General features: G+C 41.8%; 1 protein-coding gene across 2 annotated transcripts in view; it reads left to right on the forward strand.

The window, feature by feature from the left end:
- The first annotated feature begins 1,443 nt into the window (after positions 1–1,443).
- Positions 1,444–12,607, forward strand: part of AMOTL1 (angiomotin like 1) — a 142,354-nt gene continuing 131,190 nt past the window's right edge. The window contains exon 1 of one of the 2 annotated variants that reach the window (XM_037029710.1): positions 1,444–1,635. The gene's annotated coding sequence lies outside the window, so the exon portion shown is untranslated. The remainder of the gene's footprint in view (positions 1,636–12,607) is intronic. The other variant, XM_037029709.1, reaches the window with a different exon arrangement.

Below are 12,607 nucleotides of genomic sequence, written 5' to 3' on the forward strand. Positions count from 1 at the left end.
TCCTCTTGCATTCCATAGGACCCACTGGCTCACACTCTGCAATTGCCTTGTTTACCAGATGATGACTCAACACATCTGTTCCAGAAATCTGAAACTGGAAGGGGGCTGTCTGCCACTATTTACTTTCCACCTAAGGAGCACCTACTGTGTGTTACTCTCTATACTGGGCTTTGAGGAGACTATAATGAAGCGAATAAAAATGGCTTCTGCCTTTTTATTGATCTTACCATTGATGAAACTCCACCCCCTTCTAATTCTCTCGTTATCACCCTGACCAGAGAAGACTTGCAAGTTCCTTTTACACACCCTGTTGACATTTTTCAGATCTCTGACTGCAAAAAACTCTTCTGATTTTGGACCTGAGCACCTGTCTACGCAGAAAGAGATATTTTCTTATTTCACTTTCTCTGAACTGAAGCTTGTCACAAGAAGATCCCAAAGCCTTAAAATAACTCATCAAGAAATTGAACTTGCTGAGCTATTTTGTTGCTCATGACTACTTGCTACCTGCTGACCTAAAGCCCCCTTGTAGTCTCCTGAAGTAGACGTTTGAGGGAAGGGCATGAGGCTACTAAGCTCAACCCTCTGCCCCACTTCCAACAGAGGTCACACCCTTCCCATTCCTTGCTCTGGCACCACAGCCAGAAGACCTGCCCGAAGCGCAGCCCAAGCAGACAGCATGAAGGAGAAGTGCCTGGCCTCCTGGATGGTTTGCCCTGAACTTGAATCCATGTTACAAATTTGATTGTTCCAGCCTCACCTTTCATATACAAAAAAGAAAATTCCTTAAACACCTCTTTCCCCAAATCCTCATGATGCAATGTGAGCCTCCTTTGATCTGATATATTAATGTTACGAATGACCCTAATTTGGTGGAGCAGTATCATATTAAAAAAAGAAGAAGAAAAAGAAAAGAAAAGAAAAAGAAAAGAAAAGAAAAGAAAAAGAAAAAAGAAAAGAAAAATTGGTTGTTTTCACTAGAAAGGCTATCACACTTTCTTTCCACAAAGTGACTCATCCCCTTTGCTTAACTAAATAACTCCCCCTCTGCGAAGTACAGGCTGTTGCCTGTTTGTCACCTTTCTGTGCTTGTAAATCCACCAGCTTGGAAAACTTAGCAAGCTGATCATTTCCAGCTTCTTAATGCCACTCGTGAAATATCTTTGCTTCTTCTCTACCCCCCCTTTCTGAAAAATTTTTACCTCTCAGGAATTTAAGTACCTGTTTTCTTTCCCTAGAAGCTGTTTTCTGGACAGTTGGATGCTTGGGAGACACTGATACGACTTGGGGAAATAATGCATAGTCTTTCTCTCCCTGGTGCTGATGAAGGTGATTGGTGTTTCAGGACTTTCTGACGCTCTTTGAAAACAGGGCTAGTCAGATTCCAGAGATTTACCTCCCGGAGGCTGAGCGTGTCTGGGCAGCGGCTGCATAATTTGGATGGAGTCATCACTGGTGAAGCAGAGTTGGCTCAGCCAGGGAGCACTCGTTGCTCTCTCTCTCTTCAACTCCACAGCACCCAGCATGAAGTCACCTTTCTTCTTTTAAAATCAACAGATTTGTCCTGTGAGTCCCTGTCACTTCTGTTAGAACTTGGTGTTTTTTCTACTGCCAGTCACGAGGACTCTCTTTCAGGTAAGAAAGCTCTTATTTTGTGGGTTTTTATTCAGGAAAGCTTGATTTGAGGGGGGGGCTTCTTGGGGCATCTCTGGGCAAAGCTGGAGCCAGGTCAAGGGACCCTCGATGCGATGAGGAGGTCGGTTGGTTCCCAGGCATCTGATATCCACCGGGTGGGTCAACAGGCCCTGGGCTGGATGAGCAGAGCCTCACTCGGCTGGGCGCGAATTCTCATGGTGGGTCGGGAGACCTAATCTGACCTTGGTTCTGGTGCCTGTTCTAAGAATTGTGTAAGAACCATATCAGTGAAGCACCTACAGGTAGTTAGTTCCCTTTGGGTTCAGACTCTTTTACCCCTTCTGCCTTCCTAAAGATTGGCCTTGTGTTTCATGTAGAACTCTCATAGGGCCTCATGACAAAAGTTGATGTGCAGAAAAGCAGCGCTCCTGAGAGCCTTTATTTGCTCACTCACTGGTGTAATTGCTTCCCCTTTGCCTCAGAATATAGCAGGAGACAAAGGGGCTCCAGCTTCCTGTCCAGACAGGCAGGCAGGCAGGCAGGCACCTTGTGTAAACAATGGCTGTCCTGCTATGTGGGGCAGAAGTGTGCAAACATGTCTTTGTGCCTGTCCTAAGTGCTAAGAAAATAAGCATGAGTGTTTTGGGGGGGTGTGTATGTTTGTGTCCAGGTAGACATGTGGTCCTCAGAACCACTAAACTTTCCTCACACTGCTTGCAATGGGTTATATGAGTCACTGTCGCTGATTGAATCATACATTTCTTATTAGCTTTGGAAGGCTCAATAAAGACATCCTGGTTATGACGGAGATGCCTACAGGGTGATAAATGCCTTTTGGAGAGAGTTTAACCACTGAGAAGTGAAAACATTGAGAACTGAAAAATCCTTTTACTACTTGACACAGAACCCTACTACACATAGTATCTAGTACGTCCATCCATAACCTCTGAAGGGTGAAAGAACCTCATTAGATAAGAGATACTTGTATTGTTATAAATGCAATTGTATGCTGTCTGCCAGTGCCTGCTGATACGTTCACCTCCAACTTGGGTCACCAGAATTCATCCTTACCTGAAATCTGCTTCCCCTTCTGCGTCCCTAGCTCCGTGAAAAGCATCTGGCTGTCCATAACAGATTTCTGGGCTTTACTCTTACCCCTTCTGCTCTCACATTCCCACATCTAGTTTGACAACACATCCAGCAGATTCTGCCTCCACATTATCTCTCAAACCCCATCCCTTCTCTCACTTCCATGGCTAGTTTCCTCATTTAATAAGCACTCACCATCTTCTTCCAGGATTATGGAAACTGCCCATTCAGTCTCCCTCTCTTTAGTCTTGCCTTCCCGATACAGCCAGATGATTCTACAATGATTGATCAGCACCTGCACAATCCAGTCATTCACCAGTCTGGTGATTCTGTTTTTTAATATTCCTCAATTTTTTCTTCTCCATTCCACCACCACCACCTTGATCTAACCCACCAACTCTCTCTGCCTTAGTTATTGCAATCACTGACCTTCCTGCCACCGGGCTCACTCTCTTCCTAACACATTTTAAGCTTCTTCCCAAGCTGTTAAAGGATATTTTTTTTTACAAGAGCAGAATTCGAAACACTTATTCCCCTATCGGGGATTTAGAAACATCAGCATTGTTATGATTCTTGCAGGTACTTGAAGGACAGAGGCAGAGAGAATGGGGGAAGATGGCGGGGGCTGTGTTACAGTGGGAAGATAGCCTGAAGAGCGTATAAAGCTCAGGCCTTGGAGCCGTCCACGTCTCCATTTGAATCCCAGCTCCTGCACTTGTGGCCCTGACCAGGTAGTTGAACCTTCTTGAGACACATTTTCATAAACTGTGACGTGGAAATAATAATGCTTACTTCACTCAGTGAATGTAAGAGTTAAATGAGAGCATTTAAGGAGGGCTCTGAAACATAGCAATTTATTTTTTTATTTTTATTTTTATTTTTTAAAATATAATTTTTATTTAATTCTTGTTCAAGTACAGGTTTCTGCCTTATATTCCCAACCCTGCCCGCCCCCCGCCCCATGCTCCCCGCCTCCCTCCCCTTTCCACCCCCCACCCTTAGTTATTGTCCATGTGTCCTTTATACTTGTTCATGAAAGTCCACCCCCTTTTCCCCTGTGATTATTTCCCCTCTCTCCTCTGGACCCTGTCAGCAATTTAGAATTTTTAGTTCCTTTCCTTGTTTCCTTTTCTTTTAAGGCTATGTTCTCAAACCATTGTATATCTTGTAAGTACCTCTGTGTATGTGCATGTGTGATTATCTATTTTTGACATGGTAGGAAGAGGGAGTGGCAAAGAAATATTGGGGTGGCTAAAAAGTCCATTTAGATTTTTTTGTAAAATAAAAGACATATTTTCCATTTTCACCAATAACTTTATTGATTTGGATATTTTGAGTATGTCGTCTATCTCCTGCTATTGGCTTCTAGTGGGTAGAGGCCAGGAGTGCTGCTAAACATCTTCCGATACACAAGGCAGCCTCAGAGCAAAGGATTATTTGGCCAAAACGTCACCAGTACCAAGAAACCTCGCAAACCACTTTTGACACATTCAATCAGTCATAGCACCTTTTCCATATACTGCACAAGTGTTTTTATTTCTTTTCTACATTTCAGTTGCATTTTTACCTTTCTTGAAATAATAAAACATAATACACCAAAAATGTTAAATATTTTCTGGCAACACAAAAATTCACCAATTATGGTAAATTTTTAAAAAATGCACACTGATATGACAGCTGTCACAATACAATCGAACAAAATTGTTTCAAATAAAGTTAAACACAAGTAAGCACTACTGCAGCCATCATTCAGAAAAATCTAAATGAACTTTCTGGCCAACCCAATGTGTGAGAACTCTCTTAAGGAATTTGCAGTTTACTTAGAGAAGTAAAGAAACCTAAAGAGTATGAAAGCATCTATAAAACAAGAATTCTGCAGTGGTCATGTGTACAGTGCCAGCTGAGTACCTAAACAGAGAGGGCTTGAATAAACAGACCTGTGGATACCTGCAGACAGAGTGTAAATAGATCTGTATCAAGCAATTTTTACATTTAGGATTTTTGAGGACTTAAAATTAATTGATCTCTCTGATGTTGAAATAAAACCTCCCTGAAAGCTTTATACTCTTAGAGTGATTTAAGGACATACAGATCAGTGTTTTAGTGAGTTCATTCATTTTACTCATTCATTCATTTACCAAGTATTTGTTGAGGACCTACTCTGTACCATGTCCTTTATTATATAATTTCTTTGCTACTCTTCCATGGGATATGGATGGTAGTTCTCTTCCTCTAGCTTTAGGGACTTGTTTGACCATGAACTAAGAAGAAAGTGATACCCATGGCTAGGTTCTACGAAACTGTGCATCTTTCTCTCGGGTTTCTTGACCCACTCACTCTAGGGGAAGCCAAGCACCATGTAAACTCATGTGCTGGCAACTTGGTTCTCTGGTGGAAAAGGAAAAAGGAAAAAGCCCTGGTTTGCAGTTTTTGCTTGTTTTCATGGTAAAAATACTCCCTTCCACCATGACCAATTTCAAGCTACTAAAGCAACAGCACTGAATGCAGGGGTGGAAAGAAGTACACAGAATCAGCTCTTACAAGTTGGAACAGGCCAGCCCCAGGGCATGACTGCTAATTTCTCTGAGTCCATCATGCTGTGAGCAAACCTAGGATAGCTGGGTGGAGAGGCTCCATGCAGAGAAGCCCAACCTGCCCCAGATTTTTCAGCCATTCACACTTAGACTCCAGAGAAGAGCCTTCAGAGGACTCCGAGCCCAGCCACTGACTTCAGCTGTGGGAAAGGCTCTGAGTGGGAACTGCTCATTCAGCCCAGTCAGCCCACAGAACCCTGAGAGATAGCAACGTGAGTTATCAGTTTGGAGGTAGTTACGCAACAGTAGATTACTGGAATGAAGTGGTAGTCTTGTTTACTCAGAGGCAAGCCTAGATCAGGCTCCCAGAGGGTGTGGAGGAGTAGGGAGTCCTTTGTTTTTGCATGTGCTCAGGCCTTAAATCACTAAAGAAGAAAATATTTTAATTTTAAAGGCTTGAGAAAGAGATTTGATTACTATGCTAATTTGTTTTACCCTTACGACTAAACCAGTGAAAACAAAATCTATTTCACACACACACACACACACACTCTCTGTCTCTCTCTCTCTCTCACACTTTTCTCTCATCATCTGCCTCCATCACCTACCCACCTAACTCTATTCACCCAAAGCTCTGCAGAAAGATCTCCCTTGCCTGCTCTTTTCTCCCTGCTCCGTCTTCCACACAGAATTTGTTAGGGAAAGAAAGCAGACAGAACAGAAAGACTACGAAGTCAAGTAAGTGTCCAGAGCCCTGAGGTCTGGTGGGAAGCAACTGAGCCCTCTGTGAAAGAGCAGCAAAGAGTGGGGTCTAAAACAAGCTTTAGGGAAGATACATGGATTGGTAGTTAGAGCATGAATTTAGGAATCAGACAACTGGGTTCCCATCTGGATTCTGACATTTTCTAGTTGGCTGACCTTGGAAAGTAGATAGACATCTCTCTTCTCACGTGCTTCAATTTTAAAATCTGGATAATAATGCCATCTCACGAAGTTCTCATGGAGGTTAAATGAGGTGATATTTGCCAAGTGCTATGAGCATAATGCCTCATGTTATACATTGTGCTGAGTACACAGCAGTAACTAGTAGGGGTAGTGCTAGTGTTAGTGGCACACGGGTGGTACTGTTGTCGCCCATTCCAAAGCCACCGGCTCCCAGCAAGCCCAGAGCTCCGATGGTTCACACTATAGGTGCCCAACGCGTATTCAATGAGCACTTAAATCAAACCAAATATCTACATTCTGAGTATTTATTCTATGGCCACATTTCTGTTGTTTGTCTCCCAAACATATTTCCAAATGTTTAAAAGGCATATCTGTGCAATATTTCCCCTATATGTTAAACAGTAGGAACTAAGACCGTGTTTTTCAATTTCTTTTAAGTCTTCTTCTTACCTTCTACTGTGTAGCAGGTAGTTGAGTAGTTTAGTGATCAGTACGTATTAACTATTATTATTTTTTTAAATTCTATTTAAGGAAAAATTAACATTGGGTGACTTCTGTGGGCGGCTGAGCCCAGGGGGGGTCCAGAAGTGTCGAGTTTGCCCGTTTACATACACCATTGCTTTGGTGCCATCAAGGTGAAGGATAGCAGAGTTCTAGGGAGCAAAATGTGCTGTATTCTGCATAATAGATACTTAGAAATGAAAATGATGGCTCAAAGGACATATTAGGGAACATGCCAAATTACCGTTTGAAAAGCTATGCCAATTTATTTTTCTACCAAAGTGTGTGAAAGCCCATTTCTTCAAAAATCACCATCTCTTGATATTAATCAATGTTTTGAAACATTCAGATTAATAAAACATTTTGATTAATAAATACTTATTGATAGAATCCCCAACAACCTCATTCCCTACAGGTAAGAAACTACTGTAGTTTCTTGTGTGCCCTTCCAAAGTTGTCTATACTTATGCAAATATATATGTATATATGTGTATATATACATTTATGTATAGTGATGAATGAGACTTTTTACTGCAGATCACTGTCTGTCTTGTATGTATTCTTTAAAAGACAAATATGCAATTCTTTTGTAATTAAAAAAATAGTATATAAATTTTCTGCTAGAAGCTCAAGCCTATAACAAGGGCATATTCTGTATATCAGTGTTTCTCAATTTCAATTGTGGCTGCACATTCGATTTACTTGGGGAGCTCCTAAGAAGTGCAGATGGCCAGGGGCTTCCCTCAGAGGCTCTAATTCCGATGTCTGGGAGAGGTCCTGGGCACCCGCAGCTTTTAAACGTGCCCCAGGTAGCTCTAATGTGCAGTCACGGTTGAGAACCACTGCTATAGACGATGTGAGGCTTAAAAGAGTCCCCAGAGGGCCACTGTGATGAGGTCTTTTGAGAATAATTTTTTAGGAATGCAACCCAAAGTAATCCATCATTTTCCTGTCAGGCTAAGTGTGAGCATGAGACTGAGTGCAAACCAAATCCAGAGGCCAGTAGTGAAGACCTTTCCCTCGAGTGTGTGCACAAGCTTCCATCTCTGTGGCAGGCCTTTTTACTGACAGGCACAGGCTTCCTCAGACTGTGAGGGGTTCTTGCAAACTAGTCATGACCATAAGCAGACAGGAATCTCATGGAAAACAAGAAACAGCAAAAAATCTGTTCCTCAGGAGCCCAGAAGAGTGGCTGGTGTTGGAAGGCTCTGACAGAGCTCCAGGAGCCAGGATTATTTAGACACTTTCCCACTGGAGCCTTTTACAATTCTCTCATCTGGAGAAGTGCTTTATTAAAATCGAGTGGCTTTCAGAAGGCTGATCTGGAAAACAGATTGAAGTGGAACCAGCAGAAGCCTGAGGAAACCCATATAATTATTGCTCTTTCTGGGTGTCGTCCTCCGTCGCTTCTCCCCATCCACAGACTGACTTGGCCTCTATATGCCTGGCAGAGGGTCTGATTGGCTAGTCCTCATGATCTGTCTCTGGATGGGTGGGATTTTCCACACCAAGTGATTACATGAATGGATGCATTGGTTCACAGAGCCATTCATAGAGCCATGTGCCTACTCTTGGTCAGCTGGACCAGGGAGGTGGTGGGGAGGAGTCAGCACATCAATTTGCCTTGGGAGTGCAGGAGGCAGTTTCTCTTAGAATGGGAGAGTGGACAGTGCATCCACCATGATTAAACTGTTTGGCCAACCACTAAGTTGGCCCTCTGTGAGTGTCAAATTGGAGGATAGTTTGCAATGAGGTGTGAAACTGCCTAAATTCAAGCAAAGATGCTAAAGGAAAACCTGTCGGGAATGGATAGATGTCCCTTGCATGTTAAACATCTCCAGAGGTCTTTTCTGGCTCTATGAATTCAGACTTTTAAAGAGTGTTAACAGCCTAGGAGGTCATGAGAATGGACTTCATTTTCCCTTGAGATTAGTTCTGCGCCAAGTGGTTATTGAGAACTTGAGGTATGGCTACTACAAAATTACATGTGCCATGAGTGAAAATACACACTGCATTTTAAAACGTTGGTGTGGCCCTGGTGGGTTAGCTCAGTTGCTTAGAACATCATTCCCATACACCAAGGTTGCAGGTTCTATCTCAGGTCAGAACATGTGCAAGAAGCAACCAATGAATGCATCAATAATTGAAACAACAAATTGATGTTTCTCTTTCTCTTTTCCTTTCTCTCTAAAGCCAATCAATCAATTAATCAATCAATAAAGCACTGGTGTAAAAAAATCTAACATTCTCATTACTAATTTTTGTCGTAGGTTTATTAAATGTCAAAACACTATTTTGGATATAGTAGATTAAATAAAATATATTATTAAAATTACTTCCACCTGTATTACCTTTTATTGATTGAGAAAAATTTACAATTATTCATGGCGCTCATATTATTTTTCCATTGGACAACTGGCTTACACGGTGACTCTGATATTTCCCACCACACAAGTGTAGCTGTAAAGATCTGCATGTGAACACCAGCCCTCTGCTGTGGGGCCCATGTCAATAGCCTTGGTTATTCTTGGTTCCTAATCAGCGCTGTGGCAGTTTATCTTATTTTGGCTCTTTGTCTCTTTGCCTCATAGGCTGCAGCCCAATTCCTTTTCTCAAATAGAACCACTTAATCCTCTCCTGTGGTTTCCCAACGTCCCCCACCCCTGGCAGCCTTGTTTATGGCTGTGCCTCAGCAAGTCCTCACACAACTTTTTGCTGCCTCTTCGCCTCTGCTACTCTTTCCTACCTAGTTTTCCCTCTTCCTTCCTAGGACTGGCATACAGCAAATTTTTCATGCTTCAGTCTTACCCACGGTTCGTAGACCTTTTTCTGGGGAAATGTGCTTGAGCCAGGAGTCGTCCTTTGGGGGGGAAATGGCTGCTTCCTAATGCAGTGTGTTCTGTTTCCCCATGGGATGACATTTGCTGGTGGGACTGTCACTTCCAGGGCTGTATCTACTTTAAGAGTTACTAATGATGATAATAAAAACAACTGCTATTGCCATTTATTGAATTTTATTACTGGCCAGGATCTATAGTAGATTTTTGCATTTAACACTTACATGGACCCCACAAAAGCATATTCTATGATCCCTTGTTACAGATAGGCTCAGAAACCTCACATATCTGACCCACAGATCACCGCTATGAAATGGTGGGCCTGGGACTTCAATCTAGATCTGTCCCCAAAGTCCTTGCTCTTACCCACTACATTTATACTGCCTCCCACACGCCATGTCACCATGATATCTATAAGTAAACTTGCTGAATTGTAACAGTGCTATGAATTTTGCACTGTTTTGATGATTCTCCAGTTGACATTTGATGCTCACAAAACTCTGCTAAGATGGAATAAAGGACCTTATGAGCCCTATTTCACACACTAAAAAAGCTGAGATTCAGGAAGATGAGATGATTTGTGCATGGTTACTAAGTTAAGAAATGATTCCACATCAGATAAGAACCTAGTTCTTAAAGTATATATATTTATTATTCTTTTTTCCTTGCTCATCCATATATACTTGGGCATTATGCTGCGTGGATGACAGACTATAGTGACAAATCTTTGGTTATAATTGCTGATTTAACCCTGAGTTATATGAAGAGTTTGGAGGTACAAACTCATTTGAGTTTCTCACTTGAGTAGGAATGTCAGTGTTGTTCATTCAACAGACATCGCCAGACCCCAAGTCTGTCCAGGCACTGTGTAAGGAGAAAAGAATGGATAAGATACGACTTTGTCCTGAGGAGTCCACCTTCTAGTGGGCCAGACAATCACTTTGTAAAGAAAACTTTACTATCCGATGTGAAAGAAGTGTCTTAATGGAATATAGAATGTTCTGAAAACCACAACAGAAGAAGGAAATAACTCTGCCCAGAAAAGTTTCAGGGTGGATCTGAGCTTGGTCTCAATGGACTAACTTGGAAATGAAAAGCCTGCATTACTGAGAATCCTGCAAAGAACCTCATAATTTTATAACATCATTAGGCTTCCTAAAAATATGCTGTTGCCACAACATTGTAGAGAGTAGTAGCATAAATTATTTACTGGAATACTGAAAATATTAACATCAGTAAATCCCACAGTAGCTTCACACATACTCTGCCAGTTGGATAAGTGAATTTGAAATAACAGTCTTCACGTCACTCAAACTTTCCAGTTCTACAAAGCTGCTAAGAATTCTTCAAAATAAATAAGAAGCCCAGAATAATCATGTCCACTTTCTAAATGTCAGCCATTTCAGACAGAAAAAGGCTCTATGGCTCTAGCATTTTGTGTCCTTTTATTTACTTAAAGAGGTATTTTTTTTTCACAGTGGATACTGAGGGTGTTCTATCTACTCTTCTCTTCCAGCCAAGCTTAAGAGTTTTGTATTATAAGTGCTGCAGAATTTTATCACTTGAATATTAAGAGCCCAGACATATACTATGACATGTTTGGACTATTTGGAGCTGGAAGGAAAAGAACCTTCCATGTTTAGAAATTGAAATTTATCAGAGCCAAACCCTTAGGCAGTCCAAGAAGAAACTGCCCTGCATTCTACTGTGCTCTGCCAGGTCACTGATGACTGGGTTTTTCTGTTAGCTGATACCAGGCTACACCTAGTACAATGTACTGAATGTGTGTGTCTCCTCAAAACCCAGAAGGTGAAATCCTAACTCCTACTGTGATGGTAGTAGGAGGTGGGGCCTTTGGCAGGTAATTAGGTCTTGAGAGGGGGGTGGCTCATGAATGGGATTAGTGCTTTTATAAAAGGGACCCTGGAGAGCCCTCTGACTCTCCTTCTTTGATGTGAGGATTCAAGGAGACACCAGTAGTCTGCAACCCAAAGAGAGTTCTGGCCAGGACCTGACTGCGATAGATAGCCCCTAATCTTGGACTTTCCAGCCTCAAGAATTGTGAGAAATAAGTTTCTGTTGTTTATAAGCCACCCAGTCTATGGTACTGTGTTATGGCATTCCAAATGGACCAAGACACCTAGAGCCTAGATAATGTAGATTTTAGCTAGAAATTCTCAGTTGAGAAGGAAGATCCCATTATGTGACCTATTCTCTCTTATGCTTCAATTTAGATGTTTGGTTTGTTTTCTGGATGTGACAAGATATATTTTCACCCTGTGCTCATAACCAAGGTGGAATGTTCCGTCTGATCCCTGACTCACAGCAGAAAGTCTATGTCTGGAAGGCTTGGAGGGCATCAGAACTAGGGTCAAGTCTTGATATTGCTGGAGGAGTATCCCACCTTCAAGCAGCCTTTGAAGAACAGAACAAGGGGCAAGACATCCTAAAACAGCTCAGCAGCACTGAGAATTGTTGGCGAATATCCATATTTTGTTGAGAATTTTAAAATGAATTGCTTGACAGAAGTGTTCACAAATATAATAGGCTGCCTGTGGAGAAGATGAGCTCCTTCTCACTGTACTATCAATATTTAAGTGTAGGCTGGCTGGGCATGGAGGGGAGGCATGCATAATTCAAGGGTTGGGCGAAAGGTCCTAAGCACTCATCCAACTTCCAGATTCTATTATTTGCATGTCCTTGCTTTACCTTGTGTATGTTTCATGCTTGCACTTACTACATGGTTCTGTAACGTTATATCCAGATATGTGTCTCCCCTACAAGGCTGAAACCTCCTTAAAGGAAGGGCAATATTTATCCTTTTATATCCCAAGCATTTAGGACAGTGACTAGTAGGTAAGGGACACTAAGTAAATATTTATTAAATGAATGAATAAATTCATTTTGTATATGTCTCTAAATTTATGTATATCTTGATTTATAATATAAGTTATCAGGAAATGGGCTTGCTTGCAGTGAAGTGTTCATAGTTTTAGAATGTGTGGTTGCTTGTATGCCTGAATGATGGCACATGCCTTTTGATTCCCCAAACATGCCACTCCTAGG

Source organism: Sturnira hondurensis, unplaced genomic scaffold (assembly GCF_014824575.4).
Source record: "Sturnira hondurensis isolate 20B ecotype Veracruz unplaced genomic scaffold, ASM1482457v3 Scaffold0020489, whole genome shotgun sequence".
Classification (NCBI taxonomy): domain Eukaryota; kingdom Metazoa; phylum Chordata; class Mammalia; order Chiroptera; family Phyllostomidae; genus Sturnira; species Sturnira hondurensis.